The sequence below is a fragment of the Eumetopias jubatus genome, unplaced genomic scaffold (assembly GCF_037043125.1).
Source record: "Eumetopias jubatus isolate StellerSeaLion01/CBP00866 unplaced genomic scaffold, mEumJub1_p1.0 scaffold_3, whole genome shotgun sequence".
Classification (NCBI taxonomy): domain Eukaryota; kingdom Metazoa; phylum Chordata; class Mammalia; order Carnivora; family Otariidae; genus Eumetopias; species Eumetopias jubatus.
The window spans coordinates 192,846,846-192,866,974 of NW_028274809.1; positions in this window are offsets into that span (position 1 = coordinate 192,846,846).

Consider the following 20,129-nt stretch of genomic DNA (forward strand, 5'->3'; position numbering starts at 1 on the left):
TCACGTCTTCTGCCCATTTTTAATTGGGTTATTTATTTTTGGGGTGTTGAGTTGTATCAGTTCTTTATATATTTTGGATGCTAGCCCTTTATTTGCTATGTCATTTGCAAATCTCTTCTATTCAGTAGGTTGTCATTTAGTTTTGCTGGGGGTTTCCTTCACTGTGCAGATACTTTTTATTTTGATGAAGTCCCAATAGTTTATTTTTGTTTCCCTTGCTTCAGGAGACATATCTAGAAAGATTCACTGCGGCGAATGTTAGAGAGATTACTGCCTGTGCTCTCTTCTAGGATTTTTACGGTTTCAGGTCTCACATTTAGGTCTTTAACCCATTTTGAGTTTGAGTTTGTTTTTGTGTATGGTGTGAGAAAGTGGTCCAGTTTCCTTCTTTTGCATGTGGCTGTCCAGCTTTCCCAACACCATCTGTTGAAGAGACTGTCCTTTTCCCATTGGATATTCTTTCCTGCTTCGTCAAAGATTGACCATATAATTGGGTTTATTTCTGGGTTTTCTGTTCTGTACCATGGATCTATGTGTCTGTTTTTGTGCCAGTACCATACTGTCTTGATGACCACAGCTTCGTAGTACAACTTGAAGTCTGGAATTGTGATGCCTCTAGCTTTCTTTCTCCTTTTCAAGATTGCTTTGGCTATTTGGGGTCTTCTGAGGTTCCATAAAAATTTTAGGATTGTTTGTTCTGGTTCTGTGAAAAATGCTGTTGGTATTTTGGTAGGGACTGCACTGGATGTGTAGATTGCTCTGGGTAGTATGGACATTTTAACAATAGTGGTCCTTCCAACCCATGAACACAGAGCGTCTTTTCATTTCTTTGTGTCATCTTTAGTTTCTTTCATCTGTGTTTTATAGTTTTCAGAGTACAGATCTTTTACGTCTCTGGTTAAGTTTATTGCTAGATATTTTATTGGTTTTAGTACAATTGTAAATGGGATTATTTTCTTAATTTCTCTTTCTGCTGCTTCATTATTGGCACATAGAAATGCAACAGATTTCCATACATTGATCTTGTATCCTGTGCCCTTACTGAATTCATTTATCAGTTCCAGTAATTTTTTGGTGGAGTCTTTAGTTTCTATATATAGCATCATGCCATCTGCAAATGGTGAGAGTTTTGCTTCTTCCTTACCAATTTGGAAGCCTGTTATTTCTTCATGTTGTCTGATGGCTGGGGCTGGGGCTTCCAGGACTGGGTTGAGTGAAAGTGGTGAGAGTGGCCATGCCTGTCTTGTTCCTGCCTTAGGGGGAGAGCTCTCAGGTTTTCCCCACTTAGTATGCTTGGTGCCTGTGGGTTTGTCATGCACGGCCTTTATTATGCTGAGGTATGTCCCCTCTATACCTACTTTGTTGAAGAGACTTGTGCTCCGTTTGATGGCATCTTTCTTCCCTGATGAAGGGCACATCTGGCGGGCGCAGGGAGAGGCTCGGGAACGTGGGCCCTGCTCGCTTGCGTGGCACGTTCAGTGTGAGTTGGAGCGCCACCCTCAGTCCCGATGCTGCCCTTCCGGCCGGTCCTGCAGGATGGGATCCGGTCAGTGGACTTGCAGACGGATCTCCTGGTGCCTTCTAACTGTCCAGAGCACCTGGCGCTCCCCCTGGCCCATGATAGACCCAGGCTTGGTGAGCCTTCTAAATGTGCTTGGCGCACTGCCCTGGGGGTGCGGCCTTGCCACCCCGTGGGGGTTTCTAATTTTGGCACAGGATCTGCAGGCAGGAAAATCTTGTTCCTTAGTCTATTTTATTAACTTTGTTTTGCTGGCTTGAGCCTTGTGCTGTATTAGCCCCTGAATAATCACAGCTGCACAGGTGGCTCCAGGAGTGCGAATGAGAGGCTTTCTTCAAGGACCGTGCTCCTGCAGAAATGATTTGTACCCTCAGGCTGATTGTCACCGACAGAAAATGAGAACCAGGAACATTCAATGCAAAGTAATGTGTTCTGTACAATTACTGGATTAATAATTTTATTCCATTACTGTGTGGGGAGAGAGGACATCAGCCTGAAGATCTTCAGCTCTAGTATATTTCTAAGCGTCCTGTTAAGAGAGTGAGCAGGGGTCAGGAAACTTAATTATGCTATAACTAGATAGAAATTGCCAAGTGATAAAAAGAAACATCCAGACAGATTCAGCAGGAAATTACAGCTTTAATAATATAGCATAATGCCTACTTCTATACAATTATTGGAGAGACCCTGAATGGTTCAGAATAACAGGCTTGAGTTTCCAGTAACGACAAAAAAATCCCACCGAAAATGACATTTTGCATCTTGCTGTAAATATTTTTTTTTCAAAAAAATAAATAGTATTATTATTCAATGATCAAAAATCTTAGGCTCATTCCATCCCGGATGCTATGACCACACTGACATTTTGAAATGATGAGAGAGGGCTGGATTATGAGGGGAGGAATTTCATTTGCAAATTAAGTTTCTGGTATTATGCTTTAAATTAAAAAATGGGCCTACTGCATCCGGCCTTGCAGGAAGAAAATCCCCAGCATATGGAGGTGGGCTGGGCTGCACGTGAGTTGGGGGACAGGCGGCATGTGTGTGGTCAGGGTCCATGGAGGCCGCAGGGAAGAGCGTCCCCCCCCCGCCCCCCAGGAGGGACGGAGGAGAAGCATGAGGAGGAATAAACAGGGACCCTGGGGGGGGGTTCCTCCACATCTTCGGAAACTAGGGAGGAAGAACTTTCAAAGCGCCAGGCTGAGCGGGCCTGACAGGAAGCAGTTAGCTGTTGCGAACGTGACCCGGAGTTTTAACTCGGAGCCCCACCCGGCACGTGGCACATGACCCTCCTCTGATGTTTGTGTCGGGTCCTTTTTTCTCCCTCATGCGGGAGGGAAAAGTCATTTCTCGTGCTCGCCCAGGAGAGCTCAGCGTTTCATTTTGTATTCTGAGGACGCAGATTAATCAGCCAGCTCCCTACCCAGAGATGGCCGTTCTGCCCAGAAATCTGCATATCTGCATATTACTGCTCTTCCCCGAATTTAATTTCCTACAGGAGCTGATATTAATCACCCTGTTTAAACAGAGGGGATTTGGGGTCTATACAAATATGACATTTTTTTCCTGTTAGAACTCGTAGAATTTTTCTTTCTTTCTTTCTTTCTTTCTTTCTCTCTCTCTCTCTTTCTTTCTTTCTTTCTTTCTTTCTTTCTTTCTTTTTTCTTTCTTTCTTTCTTTCTTTCTTTCTTTCTTTCTTTCTTTCTTTCTTTCTTTCTTTCTTCTTGTTCTTTCTTTATTCTTTCTTTTTTCTTTCTTCTTTTCAATTTAAAGGGACAATAGCTTAATCCTAAATAGCTGCTGTTGTTGCATTGACTTGGCTGTAGATTATTTGGATGGTAGCAGTGAGTCCAGATTCTACTCCTCTGACTTGAGAAATGTGTTCAGGAGATTTGGAAATAGCACACACACACCCCTCCCACGTTTTGACCATTGCAACATGGCTTATCTGCTTTGACGCCCTCCTACGTCTCACGTGAAAGCTGGGAAGAATTCACAGGGACAGAACCACAGAATCTTTTAAGTAGCCCTCACGGCTTTACTGCAGCATATCATGTGTAGAGAAGTTAAATTCATCGGCTGTCGGCACCTCTGCCAGGATTATTTGGCATACTTCATTCCGGCTGCCGCTGCACAATGGCATCCCAGGCAGGAACAGGAGACAGACCAACAGCGTGCCCAGAGAAACGTGCCGGTATGCCCGGCATGCCTGTACCAGCTGGAAGAAGGGAGCATGCATCAGTTATTGACGAGATGCACCGCGGTTATTAAAGCAGAAACTGCCATCCAGGGTTCTGTTTAGACTCACACCCTGGCCTCTCCTGGCCACAGAGGCTAATTTGGATTGGCACTTTTTCTGCAGGGCCTCGTGCAATGGCCTCAGGGTAGGTGTGAGCCAGGGGAGCAGGGAGATGTTTGAAAAGCTGAGTTCCCAGGCTGTGGAGATGTTGGCTGCCACCCCATCCTTAGCACTGGCATTTCCTGGAGCAGATATCCTCAGAGGAGAAGTAGAGGTAGTGGGTTCTGTGGATTGGCCAAACCGAGATCAAACCACTCCCATTTTCTTGTCTCTGAACATTTTTGTGTCTGTGATCAGCAATGTGTGGTGGGGCAGGGCACCTCGTAAATTGAGAGGAAATTCCCCGGGAGCCAGCATCTTTCCCTATGTCCAGCAAGGTCAGCTGGCGCACTTAAGAAGAAAGCAGAATTCTGTGGCCCTAAGCTAATACCACCGTTGGTGATATCACTCGAGAACTGAAGTAAAAACAAAGACAAAAACCACTTTTTTCTCGCTTGACTCAAAAAAATTAGTAACTTTCTCACATTCCGTGTTATCTCCTTTAATTTGCTTGTGCCGTTAAATTGGAGAAGGAGCTAGTTTTGGAGTAGACTGCATCCATGAAATTGCTGACGTAGGCGTGAGCTCTTCAGCGGGTGTGAAGTCCAGAGGCCTGTCATCATTGACGAGAGATTACCAGTGTTCGTGTCACTCCTGCTGAACACCTCAGCTACTGTATTTTCTTTGCCCATTGTAAATCACACGGGTATCACCCCAGGCAAATAGCGGCTTAGATTGTTTATCTGTCTGTGCTAATAGCATTTTATTTGAAGTCTTAAAAGTCCCAAGTGGCTTAAAAGGGCACTATTACTCGACTTCACATTTTATTGCAAAATGACTGGGTCCAGCTTCATTTTCTTTGCTTTGAAATCTTAATGCTACTTGGCTGTCAGATCCACGCGTGTCCTTTCCAATTTAAACTTTAAGCAGGATTCCCTTGAAACAAGCCCCTTTCATCTGCAAGGAATAAGGAGCACTTAATAACTTGTAAAAATACTGTTTTTGAGATAGTACAATGTTGTCACTGGTGTGATACATCTCACTAGTGGGTTTATCACCAGCGTGTCTGGAAAAGAGACTAACGACTTACATCACACTTTTCTAATTAAGGGAGTGTACCTGACTGAATGGTGATGTATATTTATTTTCTGTTACATTATTTTTAAAAAGAAAATCTCTCCTACCCACCCCCCATTCTGACATATAAACATCCACAGTGAAAATGTTGGAAAGTTTTACAATCCTTGGAGTAATCAGTAAGGACATCCTCAGAAAACAACGCGTTCAGATGTTGGCTTATCTCCAAGCGGGGTTTCAGCCTGTGGAGATGTGTAGGCCTTCAGGGCAAAAGACAATCAAGAAAAGTTAACGGGATGACAATGGAAGGGCTATGGGTGCCACTGACCTCAAGACCAAAGCATCGTCAGAGGTAAGGGGGCTGCACTGCCCAGAGGGAGGGAGTCCTTCCCAACTTCTACAGAAGTGCTGAACCCTCCCTTGAGGTTACAGATGGAAAACACGTTGACAATGCGCAGAAATGGAATTTTGTGGAATTTTGGTCTGTAATCCATGTATTATAAACCCATGCATTATAGACCAAAATTCAACTGGGTAGATCTTATGTGTGTATGTTCTGCGCATGCTTGTGGGGTGTGTGTGTGTGTGTGTGTGTGTGTCTTTAGGATAAAATAATGTGTGCAATCTCCTAGGTGACATCTTTTAGAGAAACTTCCTGGGGTCTCCAGCTGGGTTATAGATAGGAACACCCACCAAGGAAAACTTCTCTACTTCTCTATACACTTCTTGGAACTGGGATTTCTTGGGTGCCTCCCACTGCCTCCATGTGGCTGGCATTCCATGGAGCTGTGTGATGCAGGACCCTAGCCATAATGCCAAGGGAGATGGACTCCCAGCTTCATTACTGAGGACTCTTTCTTGATATTCTCCATGGCACTGATCGGGGAAAGGTGAGTCTAAATGGAGTGGTGATATTCAGAACCAACTCAAGTGCCTGGGGCAGCCCACACTCTGGGATTCTCCTGTAGCCTCAATATCCTGGGGACAAAGGTCCATGTGGGTGGTGCCCACACTCACCCAGAACCTCTGCAGGGTCCTGGTTTGCCTAGCTTCGTGAGATCTGTGCTCCAGGGTGAGGACCCCACCCTGGAGCTGCTCCAGCCGATGGGAGAGCCTGACCCGCATGGCTCTTTTGTCATCAGGCTCTCGAGGTGCCAGGTGCAGAGGTGGCTTCCAGCAACCATGACAAAGCCACACTGCATGCCACCACCACCAACAGCAGTGCCCTCCCCGTGCCAGCCACAGTGCTTGGCGTGGAGAAAATTACCTCACTTAATCCCACAGAAACCCTATTTCACAGAGAAAGAAACTAGAGCTCAGGCAGGGTAGGAAATTCCCTGACTTTGCCAGAAAGTGGCAGAATGTGGATTCCCACCCAGGCCCCAGTGACATCTGAGCCCTGCATCTTTCCCATGACCGTTTCTGCTCTCCGCTTGATTTTGTAATTGAAAATGCAGAGAAGTAAGATCCTGCAGGGGATCTTGCTTGGTGATCTTTGCATATTTCCATGTAACTGAACCCCCTGGCTCAGGGAGGCCGTTTCAAACCTTCTGCACTCTGGCCTCCCCATTTGTGGACCAAAGCAGAGATTAACCTTCTCCTACAGTGAGGGGGAAGAAGAGCATAATCTTTGAGAGTAAGTCCTCTGGCACATGCAAAATCAGCATCAAATCTGGCTTCCAGTGAGACGGCATTGTTCTTGTTAGGGGACCAGACGCCGCACAATCAAGAGAGACACAGGGATGTTTTTTCACTTTTATTTCCTTTTTTTTTTTTTTTTTTTTACCCTGCAGTTCTATTTATTTTATCCAAAAGTCACGAGAAAGCCCAATCTACAGATATTGGTGTAGAGGAGATGCATGTCAGAAAAAGGTAATTGACGGTAAATGTCAAATATTAAATCCTATCTGGTTATTACCCAGCATATTAGCGATGTAAGTAGCTTAACAATTGCAGCTGTGATTGACTAGGTGGGAACCAAAATCCTAAACACCCAGCGCCAGAAGGGATAATTATAACACATTAGCACCTGCTCAGACAAGATTGACAATTCCAGTCTAACATCTGCTTAATATCACTTTCATACTTTCACATATTTTTTTTCCTTTTGAATGGGGTAACACAAGATTTCCTCAAGGATAACAATAACCCACCATCTATGTTATTCATTCATATTATCACGGCTGCTTGTTGTCTGTGGTCAGGTTTCCTGCTGACACGTTTACAACTGAATAAAGAGCAGAGAAATGGGGTACTGGGGACCAGGCCGGCACAGTTGTGGTGTATTTCCTGAAAGCATTCCTGTCAACCTGATGCATTTGAAAGAAATCCCAAAACATAATGCTCAGTCTGTTGGTAGTGTCTGTAAGAATATATATACACGCATTAATATTGGATTGGGATCTGGGGGAATGATCCCGTGACCTCCCAGCGAGAGCCCTGGTGGGGTCCCAGAAGGGCAGGCTGTCACCGGACCTCAGAGGGCGAGAGCAGGATGACACAGAGACGGGCACACCGCACGTTCCCAGCCTCGCTTCTACCGGACAGAGTGGAGAAGCATGACGGAGGAGCGATCTGTCCTTTTCTGGATTGGTTTGTCTGCATCTCTATGGAACTTGCCCGCGTATTAGAATGGGAGCCGAAATGCATAGTGACTTACTGTTGAATGAAAATTGCTTGTTAAACATTCTCCCTTTCGCTCAGGACGGCTGACTGCGGGCCTGGGCAGCTTGGGCACCTCAGGCGGGTAGTCAGAGGTGGGAAAGCGGCAGGAGTGAGCCCACGGGACATGGGCTTTCCTCAGAGGGACATGTGTTTGCCTGTTAGAGTTTAGATTTTTACGTCCGTTAATCTCTTCTTGTCTTATCCCTCACAGATTCTGTCGTTTTGCAAATGTTTCCTGAGCATCTGTTATGTGGGGCGTGGAAGCTGCAGCGTCACTAAATGGGAAGGGAGCCGCTGGTAATGCTTAAAGCAGGGACCCCGGCGCAGGCTGCACAGGCGGTAGCGCGGAGGCAGGGGGCCGACTGCGTGGCCGGGGGGGGGGGGGGGGGCAGACAGGCCCTGGCCCGGCTCCTCCCTCTCTGTGGCTCACTCCCGTTTCAGGGCCCCGGGGAAGCCTCTCTCTAACCCACCCAACCGGCATGCAGACCAGCATATCAGAAGTCCCCTGGCTGGGCGCTGTTAGATTCTAGCACTTTCTGCCCAGCCCCCAACTCCCGCCCGCCCCTGCCTTTGTGCTGGTGGGACCCAGGTCGCCTGCCCGTCCTCGCCATGGTGGCATGGTCTGGCCCACTCTGTTCCCAAGGCCACCTTGTGCAGAACCACACAGCAGACGGAGTTTGGATTCCCTTGACCTAAACCTGCTCTGATGGGCTCACTGGGGTCCAGGCCCTGAGTGATCCTTGGGCTCCGCTCTGATAAAGACAGATGTGGCCACTGCCCCCACAGAGTTTGCCACATGGAAAGGCCATTGTTGGACAGATAAATATGAGCGGGCCGGTGTTTCCCTGGGCAAGAAGGGGCTGGAGGGGCCAGCAGCTGAGATCCCCGAGCTCGACTGGGGAGGTGAGGAGCCTCTACCTCGAAAAAGTGCTGGTTCGAATCCTGGATGAGAAGTAAGAGTGGGTCAGGAAGAACAGCCATTTCCCTCACTAACTTAGCTTCCCAAACCTAAGTTGTTAAAAATTCCTGCCAATCAAATAATCTTCACGGTGGTGGATAAGCTTGTATCATGAGATGCAGACCATTGTAATTATCAATAAAATACTATAAGAACATGGACTGTAGTTACAAGCACAAAAACCTTATGCCACACTCGATCTCCTCTTGAAACGGTGCCATTTTGTTGAGGAACAACCCTTGTGAACAGTTAGAGGGAAATTGTGCAGATGCTGACAATGATCTTTCTGTCAAGAAGGCACGGGTCAAATAAGCCTTTGACATTCTGAGGGCGTGGATTTGCCGGCATCAGGATTGCCTGGGAGCGCGTGTGGATGCCGAGGGCAGTTGTAATCAACAGTAAAAGTGGCCTTTTCCTCAGCAGATCTCCCAGGAATCCTACTGGGTGCCACTGCCCACATGACGGGGCCGCCGAGGACCACGCTCGGGTGGAGAGCTCCCCTGGAAAATGTGCCTTCTCCCCAGGGAGGGCTCTGAGGGGCGAACCTGCTTCGGAAGGAGGCTAAGTTGCCAGGGCCAGGGCCTTCCTTCTTCGTTCCCCATGGCGTGCCTTCCCCTGGTGGTCGACTTGGGAGGGCAATGGGGGCAAAGCTTGCACCCGGTGCAGCATGGCCAGGGGTAGTGTGAGCCGAGAACACTGGCTCGGACACACCTTCAGTCCGTCCGACGCCCGGCACCCTTGGCCATGCCGAGCGAGCTGTCTAGGTTTGCAGAAGCATGGAGCCGACGAGGCTACCTCCTCTTCTTCCTGTTCTCCCCTTCTCATGTGATTTCTGCTCCCCAGTTACTCTCAGCTGAAGTCCGGCCTACAGCTGCGTGCTTCGCCGCTCGCGGTCCATGCCCTGGGCATGACAGAGACCAAAGAGGCCGATGGAAGGAGAACCCGCGACTTGCGGAAGCAAAGCACAGTCCGCTCCTGAAGAGGAGGGGGTCATCAGGCACTGCCATGGGAGTTAGGTTAAGGTGACAGGAATCGTGCCAACTCCAGGCTGTGCGGGGAAGGACGGAGCTCACGGTGTGCTGCACTCTCCTCCGGGTGCCCATTTCTGTTCCCGCCCCAATGCTGTCGGGACCGGTTCTCGCGCGGGGAGGGAAGAAGGCAGGCCGGCCAGTGCTGCCCCCGCACGCCTGCTCCCGGCTCGGCTGGTGGCGGCTTCCAGGACAGGCCCCGCTCACGACCCTTCCTGCGGGACGGGAGGGCGCACTGACCCGACCTCGCATCTCAGAGCTGGACGACCCGCTGAAGCCGCAGTGGCTCCTGGGACTGACGTCGCGGGGGCCCCGTCGTGGGCTGTCGGAGTCTGCGGCTCGCTCGCTAATGAGGACCCTCCAGGAGTGATCTCTCCCAGTGGCCTCAGCCCCCTGTCCCCTGAAGTGCTGTCCTGACCGCCAGCCTTTAGTCACAGGTGGGGGTGAAGACACACAGAAATGTTTACCCTTGTGCTCACTATTGTGCTCATTTTCCACCTGCTTCTGAGCTCAGAGGAAGGGCGCCGAGCAAGGGGAGTGACAGCTACCGCCCGAGAGCGCTCCGGCCAGCCGCCGCTGTGCAGGGACCGGTTCAGCCGCGCTACTGCGTAGTTATTGTATCTTGTGCATAATATTTATACATGATATTTTTAGCATACTATAAAATATCACCTAATTCATGTATAGTATCTTTATAATATATCTTATATATAATTCATACATATAACAGGGAATTGTAATTTTAGACCATATTTGTCTGTAAGTATGAAAATGGCAAATAATGGCTACAGATTAAGTGGTACATATGCTGGAAGTGGACGCATTGTCCCCCTTGCTGGGGGTGGGGGTGGTGCACGGCCGATGACCCATCGAGGTCAGTACTAGGGCAGACGGGCCCCGTGTTCCTCATTCGCAGGGAGCCTTTCTGTCCGGCACCCAGAGGCACGGGTTTGTCGCTAGCACCTGTCGTCATGAGATAGACTTAAATAATTCGCCGAGACAGTGGACCCGGACTCTCAGGCCCCTGCCTGTCCCCCTGGCAATTCACGGCGAGTCTCGCACGGAGAGGAAGGGCGGAAGCAAGGGCCCTGAGTGACGGGAGCCACAGCTTCCGAGGGTTCGTCCCATGGCTGCCGTGGCTCCATCCCAGCCCGTCTTTCCTCCCTCCCCACCTAGCGCGCTGCCCTCTGTGATTCAGAGCTGCCCTCCCTTGTCCTCCCGCGCCCACACCCGTGGGGGGCCGCATCCGCCTCTCCCAGAGAGGTAGATGCTTTTGTGCACTGGGGTTTGCTCTGAGCCTCTGTGCGCTCTTCTCATGTCCCACACTAGGAAGGGAGAGTGGGAGGGAAGCCGAAAAGGGGGTACAAAGGACCCTGGTACCCCTTCCTCATACATCCTGCACCACCTGCTCCACCATCCTTATGGAAGGGACCACACATTTGCACATACGGAGACAGACGGCCATGGTCCAGAGGGCAGGGAAGAGCATGGGGAGAGCAGTGGGGTGCCCCTGCCCCAGCCCCCCCACAACAGCCTCCGGCAACCATGGGTCCGTTGGGCATCCCTGCTGTTTTGCTTTTCTCAGAATGTCGTATAATAGAATCTTAGAGTGCTGTAGCCTTTCTTTTTTAAGATTTTATTTATTTATTTGAGAGAAAGAGAGAGCACATGAGAGGGGGGAGGGTTAGAGGGAGAAGCAGACTCCCTGCTGAGCAGGGAGCCCGATGCGGGACTCGATCCAGGGACTCCAGGATCACGACCTGAGCCGAAGGCAGTCGCCCAACCAACTGAGCCACCCAGGCGCCCCTGCTGTAGTCTTTTTGAGACTGACTTCCTTAACTTAGCAAAATGAATTAAAGATGTATCCATTTGTAGCATGAACCAATACGCTTGTTTCTTTCATTGGCTACTGTGAACATTCCCATACTGTGGGTGAGAGAGGGAGGCAGAGAGACTGAGTCCAAGCTCCTTCTGCTCCCCACACGACGGGCCAGGGCATCCAGAGGCCGGATGTTGGGGTAAGAACAGCGATTTTATTCTGAAAGCCAGCAAACCGAGGAGATGGCGGATGGTTGTCCTAAAGACCCATCACTCCTGGGCAAGAAATCTGAGCTGCTTTTATGTTCGCAAAAGGGGGGAGAGCAGGAGGGAGGTGGGAGTCAAAAGGTGATTGATGTCTGGTGACATCTGAGGAAGGTCGAGGAACTTCTTTGTCCTCGGTCAACTGATCTCTGCATACAGGTCATGCTGTTCCTGCAAATCGTAAACACAGCACAGTCCTTTCTATACATGCTCCCGATTCTCCTCTGGTGAGCTAGGTGTCGGGTGAAAAGCAGTTTTTGCAAATCTTAGCTGTAAGCAAAATTCCTTGGGTGATTGACATGCCTACGGGCAGAGCAGGGGTTTCTAAGCTGCAGGTCACAACGGCAAGGGAAATAGAAGCAATACGGAGTCGGACATGCTAAGTTTTCCCCTGTTACATGTGTGTGAACATAAGTTTTAAATCCACTTTGGCAAATGACCCAGCAGTGGGACTGCTGGTCATGTGCTACATGTATGTTTAAACTTCATAAGAAACTACCGAGCTGTTTTAGAAAGTGACTGGACACATTCCTATCAGCAATGAATGAGAATTTGTTTCTCTGCAACCTTACCAGCATTTGGTATTGTTGGTTTTAAGATTTTTATTCATTTGTTTATATTTTAATCATTCTAATTGGTGTATTGTGATTGGTATCTCATTGTGGTTTGAGTTTTCATTTCCTTAGTGACTAATGATGTTGAGCATCTTTTCATGTGCTTATCTGCCATCGATACATCTTCTTTGGTGAAGTATCTGATCAGATCTTTTGTCTAGTTTTTATTGGGCTGTTTGTTTTTTTTATTGTTGACTTTATATATTCTAGATAGAAGAACTTTATCAGATAGGGATTTACAAATATTTCCACCAGGTCTGTGGCTTGTATTTTCATTCTCTTAACAGTGCTTTTCACAGAAGGTAAGTTTTTGCCTTGATAATGTACAATTTATCAACTTTATATTTTTTTAATGGATCGTGCTTTTAGTGTCATATCTACAAACACATCACCAAACCCACAATCAAACAGGCTTTCTTTGAGAAGTGTTGTGGTGTTAACATTTTACATTTAGGCATATGATCTGCTTTGAGTTAAAATTTGGATAAGGTGTGGCTCAGTCGTTAAGCATCTGCCTTCGGCTGAGGTCATGATCCCAGGATCCTAGGATCAAGCCCCTCATCGGGCTCCCTGCTCAGTGGGCAGCCTGCTTCTCCCTCTGCCTCTCTCTCCCTCTGTGTGCCTACTCTCTCTCTCTCAAATAAATAACTAAAATCTTAAAAAAAAATTTTTGAATAGGGTGTGTAGTGTGTGTCAAGGTCTATTTATTCACACACATAGGGATGTCCTATATTTCCAGCAGCAGTTTTTAAACTATTGCTTTCTCCGTTGAGTCAATGTTGTCACCTTGCCCCAAATCATTTGGCTATATTTTTGTGGATCTGTTCTGAACTCCATGCTGGTCTGCTAGTTTGTATGTCTGGTTTTGATCCTATCATGACTGCTATCCCATTAATCTGGGTAGTATGAGGTCTCCTTTGTCAGAATTGTCTTGAGTATTCTAGTTCCTTTGTCTTTTTATATAAATTTTAGAATCGACTAGTTAATATCTACAAACAAGCTTGTTGAGATTTCGATTGTGATTATTTTTAATTTATAGATCCGGTTGGAGAGGACTGGCATCTTCACAATGATGAGGCTTCTTTTCCATTAACAGCAAGACGTCTTTCCATTTATATATACCTCCCTTGGTTCCTTTCATTGGCATTTCGGTGTTCGTAGTATACAGATACTGCACATATTTTGTTAGAGTTAGACCTAAGTACTTCATTCTGGGTGTTATTTTAAAAAAGAAGTATTTTTTGTTTGTTTGTTTCAAATTCTAATTGTTCATTGCTCAAGAGCTCAGCTGAGCGGAGAGAGCTGAGCTGCCAGATGTCAGGGCCGCTGATTACGAAAACAAGCCACGTGGTCAAGGCAATGTCAAGCCTTCCATCCTCTGCCACAGTAGTGTGAGCAGGAAGCCAAACCAGAGAACATATGGCTCTCTCCTTCCGTTTTCACCCATCAAAGGGCACCGGGTGGGGTTAGATGGACCAGTGCAGATATGGGGTGCTCTCACTGCTGAAGGAGCCCCAAGCAGAAGGGTCCTGTGGTTTTACAGACCTGGGGCCTGGGAGGGGGGGCGGAGCAGGGGAGTGCCGGGACCACTCACTGAGTCAGAGCAGAGAACAGTGTCTTCAAGATTCCCACAAACCCCTCAGGAAGGAGGTGTTGGCAGATGTACCTGAGGAAGAGACCCCCAAATCAGGGTGCCTGGGTTGGAATGCAGATATGCATAGGAGCCCAGCGGGCCGGGGGGCCTGAGTCCTGGAGGCAGCTCTCCTGAGAGCCTGTGGTACATGGACCGTGCCCCGAGTCTGGTGCATCACGCCTTGGTCGTTGCCCGTGGTTGGCCTGAGAGTTACCCTTAGGGATTGACGGGGTTCAGCGGGCATGGAGGTCTACAGGCTAGCTTTTGTGCTTGGTAATGTAGCCTGTGGACTTCTTCAACTCACTTACTTGTTCTGGGAGCTGTTCTGAGGATTTGGGTGTTTTTTTGTTTTTTGACTTTTTTTCCTACATAGACAATCATGTCATCTGCAGATACAAACAATTTTATTTTGTCCTTTCCAATGTGTAGGTCTTTTATTTCTTTCTCTTACCCTATTGTGCAGAACCTCCAGTGTGCCATTACATAGGAGAGGTGAGCATGGGCATACTTGACTCGTTCCAGACTCAAGGGAAGGATCCGGTGCCTCATCAGCAGGACGACGGGGTCCCTGAAGACGTGTGCCGTTCATCAGATTAGGGAGGCTTACTTCTGTTGCTTCTTTGCTGAGAATTTAGATCATGAATGGATGTTGGATTTTGTTAAGCTTTTTCTGCCTCTCTTGAGATAATCACATGGTTTTTATTTTGTGGTCTACTTATACGGGGAATTATATAGATGGACTGTCAAATGTTGAACTGGCCTTCAATTTCTGGAATGAACCCTAACTAGTTGTGTTGTGTTAACCTTGTCATATGTCACCGAGTTCTATTTACTAACCTTCCTACTTTTTCCATTGTGCTTATTTCTATTGTCCCCCCTCTGTTTTCTCTTGTGTTGATTGGGCATTTTTTGTGAGTCTATTCAGTAATCGCTCTGGAGTTTAAAATATACATACATACATATATTTGAAGGTTTAGTCCACACTTAAATAATTTTATACCCATTTTAGTGGCGTGTAAGATGCTTCTGACGCTATATTACCAGCGCCCCCTCCCTTCCTGTGTGCTGTTTGCATAACCTCTTCTTGTTCATATCCTATAAACATACAATGCGTTGCTACTATTTTTTTTCTTTAAACCAGGGACCAACTAAATCTTTTATTAATGACCAGATATTAAGTATCGTAGGTGTTACAGGCCCTGTGGTGTCTACGCAGCTACTCAGGGGAGAGCAGCCATAGCTGATGTGTGAATGAGCGGGGGTGGCTATTTTCTGATGAAACTTCTTTATACCAACAGGTGGTGGGTAAGATTTGCCCAACAAGGTGTCATGTCTCCACCCCTGCTTTAGGCATCTACCTTTCTGAGACAGTAAAAATGAATTTGAACTTACCATTACAATACTGTTTCCAGTGCTTTTTCACTTTGTGCAGATTCACATTTTAGTCTCCGACATTCCTTCTGACTCAACAACTTCCCTTAGTGTTACTATTATTATTTTTTTTAGAATTTGTCTACTGACATCAAATTGCCATTTTCTGTTTTTTTCCTAAGAAAGCCTTTATTTCTCCTTCACTTTTGAAATATATTTTCTCTGGAATTCAGAGTCAACAGTTTTTCTTCTTTCTACAATTTGGAGGTGTGACTTGTCTCACCGTTTCCTTGGCCTCTGGGGCCTCCTGTTTGTCACATGGCTTTTCCCTCCGCCTGCCTTCAGGATTTTCCATTTCTTTGTTTTTAGCAGTTTGATGTGATATCCTAAGTGGGTTGTTTTGTTTTGTTTTTATCCTACTTGGGATTCTCTGAGCTGATTGGATCTGTGGTTTGGTGTCTGTCATTAATTTTTGAGAATTCTTGAGCAATATGACTTCAGATATTTCTTCTACCCATTCTGTCTTATTCTCCTTTGGTATTGCCATTGTGCACCATGGTCCCACAGCTCTTGGATGCTCTGCTCTGGGTTTTTCTTTTTTCCCTGCCCTTGTTCTCTTTGTATTTCAATTACGGGATTTCTGTTGACCTACCTTCAAGTTTAGTGACTTTTTATGCCTGTGTCAGATCTGCTGATGAGGCTTTCAGGGACATTCTTCATCTCTTTTACAGTGGGTTTTTAAATTTCTAGCGTTTCCACATGGTTTTTTCTTAAACTTTCCATATATCTGCTGGAATTCCCGTCTGATCTTTCATGTGACCCACTTTTTCTGTTAAAGCCTTTAACATACTGATTATAGTTATTTTAAATTCCCTGGCAGATAGTTCTAACAACTGTCTCATATCTGAGTCTGGTTCTGAGGATGGCTCTCTCTTGGGAATGTGCTGGTGTTCCTCGCTTTCTTTTTTTTAATGCCTTGTCATGTTTTCTTGAAAGCTGCACATGTTGTGTCGATCAGCAGAGAGTGAGAGAAATAGTATTCATGCCTGGGCACGGGCGGGCCTTTCTTTCTCCTGGACCTGCAGTGTGAGGCTTGCATCCACCTCACTGGGAGCTGGGTGTGTTTGGGATTTATCATTGCCATAGCTACCCTCCATGCCAGCAGGCTTCCAATCCCTACAGAGACCCCATGGGGGAGGGAGGAGTGGGAAGATCGAGGTTCGCTGAGCGATAGACATTGCTTGATTCTGCATCTCAGTCTCCCCTCAACACTGTACCTCTGAAAGGGTGTCTTGCCAGCTCTTGCCCCTCCCTGTCCCTCTCCCAGCAGGACTCTCTGGGGATTCTGCTGCCTTTTGTTAGCACAGCTTCATAGCCTGGTGGTGGTGGTGGGTGGGGGGTGTGGTTTCTGTCCTTCTGGTTGAGGCTCATTCCCAGGCCCGCACTGTTCCCCTGGGTCCTGGGGGTGTGGCTCTCTCAGCTCTCTTCTGCAGCGGTTGTAGACTCAGAGCTTACAGTTAAAGCCCAGGAGCAGGCTGCAGTTTGGGTTTGGTTTGGCTTTACCGCCGCTTGGCCCTCAGTTTTCTGCTTCCTGCCACAGCGGCGGTCACCAGGGCACCAGGGCACCAGCCAGCAGACCACGGTGTGTTCTGTGGTGGACACGGAGGGGGAGGGCCAGGCGGGGTCTCTCGGCCTTGCTGCCTGTTGGCTGCTATTTTCTTCCCGGGTTTCCACCACAAGGTCCACGTCTTGGGCTCTAATCTTTTCCATGAGCGTTTGGTAGGGATGGTCGAGAAAGAGCCTGCCACATTGTGCAAACTCCCTGAATTTCTGCAGTGCCGGGGGCTCACGCTGGGCTTCCACCACCCCTCGGCTGCTTTAGCCGCGGCCCCTCTTACTGGCTGTGTTTTGTTGTCTCTGTTTTAGGCGACGCAGCATCTGCATCTCCCCATCAGCACTGTGTCCTGAGCGTGGAGCCCGTCGTTTGCTCTGTGACCTCAGCTCTCTCACAGGTTCAAGCAAAGTTGTGGATCTGAGGTTAGGCTGACTCTTTCTCATTGTAGGAATGGGAGCAGCGTTCCTTCAAAGGCTACATGTACTGGGCAGAAGCAGAAAGCCTCCAGCACCCCAAGTGGGCTCCGCTCGCACTAAAGCAGGGGGTGTCTGCGTCCCGGGGGCCCTCAGCCTTGGCTGCATGCTGTTCTCACCCAGTGGATGAGGCTCAGCCTTCAGGGCCGCACGGCGCTCCCCAGGCGGTTCCGAGTACAGCCAGGGGTGCAGCCAGCCGGCGGATCCTTTGGGAGCCTGTGGCTTGCAGTCAGCCTGCTGCCTGGGCACTGGTGACCCGTGTCTTCTTCTGTAAGAGCCTATTCTGAACTGACAGTGGCTAGTTTTAAAAATCTGTCCAGTAAAGCAGAAACACCAACAGCCTCTTCATTCCTTTTCCTAATGATGTGCCTCAAAAATGACTCCAACAAGATGAAAACCAGTTTTGAGTTCTCTCTTTGGCTAGAGATGCTTATTTAAGCTTGCCAAAAGGGACTGCTAATTGGTAACTGGTATTACTGTGTTTTCTGGAGACAGAAGTAAAATCAGCCTCACATAGTCTCAATTTCATGGAAAAAAATGTGTGTGTGTGTGCGCGTGTGCGTGGGTGTGAATGTAAAGAATATATATATATTCTTTACTTTCTAATTTCCCAATCCAGTTACCCACTTAGAATTACTTTTCTTTCCACGCAGTTGCTATCTGGCATTGAACTCTGTCACTATCAAAAAAGCATTGTGTTTGGTATTTGGTTTCCTTATTCTATCTTAAGAGCCAACTGCTTTAATTTCATTATTGCCCCCAAAACATAGTTAGGTTCATTGGAACAGCTTCAACTAGCTCTAGCTCTTGTCTCTGAATGAAATGGATTCCATGAAATGCAGTCATATTTCAGACAACCCCCCCCCCCAGTATCTACTCTCTCTTTCTGCTCCAACTGATGCTCTGTTTTAGGTGTTGGGACAAAGGCCAATCAGCAGCTGTTTCTGGGCTTCTCTTGTTTTGGTCCTCTGTGCACATCTGACCAGGAACGAGGCCATCATGCGTGTCCCCCGGACTGGCTTCATAGTCTTGCACACTCGGATGGTGTAGGTGATACGGCACGTACGTTCCAGAACAGTGCTTCTCACACTTGTATGTGCATCTGGTTCCGCTGGGGTGTCTTGGATTGCTGGTGGCCAGGGTCCTGTATCTTTTATTAGCTCCCGGATGGTGCTGGAGCGGCCAGTCCCTGGACCGCATCCTGAACATCAAGGGGTTAAGGGAGCGAAATAAAATGTACAAAGCCACATTTTACCAGTTCTAACTGGTAAACTGGTAAATTGCTAGAACTTTTTATTCCCCTTAATTTTCCAATAATTAAGACCAACCCAAGTTTTAAAGGTTCGAGTTGGTATATATTATAATAGTCTTCCCTGACCTCATCTTAGAGATCTCTCTGCAGGGCCGTGAGGGCAGGAGGCCAGGCCCCGGGCCCAGGTCTAGTGTAGACACTCGGTGTTTATCAGTTGAAGAATCAGTGAACCCCTGGGATGGAAAACGATTGAGATGCACTGAGGGGTAGGCAGGATGTCACCCCTCAGCAGTAACCCCCCCCCCTTTTCCTTAGTTTCTTTTGCCGCAGGAGACCATCACCCTGGGTTGCAGGCCTCTGCACAGTGAAGCGGGCGTGCCCAGTGAGGCCGCTTGTTACATGGGATGCAGGAAGACAGCAGGCGCTTCCCCCTCCTCTCTCCTTCCTTCTGTTTTCTCCTGGCCCACCTAAACTTCAGAGTCCAGACTGGCCCCTGGTGCTAGGACAATGCCTGAGAGCTTGCTGGAATGGCTCGCCATTCATCCGAGGCCCCATGCAGCTGCCTGCAGGTCCCTCAGAGGGGGTGTGCCCCTGGCCACCTTGTATGTTCTCGGCTCAGACTCCCATTTCTGGGCCCCACCTTGGGACTATCTTGGTGCATCCTCTGGGGAGGACCAGGCAGCCCCCGTGGATGCTTCTGGAGCTCATGCTAAATTTAATGACTGTTCACACACTAACAGTGATGCCCAACAGGACCCTTGTTCTGTTTCCCCGTGGCTGTCATGACAATCTCTAGAATCCAAGAGAACCACATCGGGTGCTTCATTAACTCTCATCACCCTCCAAGTAGGGTAGTTCTGGATATTCACAACAATGAGAAAATAGGTTCAGTTAGGAGAGATGAACTGGTTCAGTGAGAGCACATTTGTGGGGCACCTGCAGAGCATCTCTGTTGGAGAAGTCATGCGGTTAGCAGTGGCGAGCGGACACTCAGGACGAGCCAGGAATGGCCACCATGTGCCCGGACACGGTTGAGGCTCTACCTGACCCGTCTCCACTGCCCACTCCTGGGGCGGACTCCTCAGGGGCCCAGCTGGGTCCAAGATGAAGTGCGGTCTGGCTTCTGGCTCACAAAGCATTTATCATACGGTATGTGCCTAGGCAGTGAATGCTTTCCAGCGCTCGCCTAGGTAGCTCACGGTCCTTAACTATCTGCGGCTTGACAAAAAACAGGTTGGCCTTCACCAAAATTAAAAACTTTGTGCATCAGAGGGCTCAATTTTACAGAGTGAAAAAGCACCCCACAGAATGGGAGAAAATAGGCACAAACCATGTATCTGATGAGGGGTTGATGTTCAGAATACGTGAGGAGCTCCTATAACTCAATAACAGAGGACTTGCATAGACATCTCTTCAAAGAAGACATACAAATGGCCAATGAGTATGTGAAAAAGATGCTTGACATCACTAATCATTAGGGAAGTGCAAATTAAAACCACGTGAGA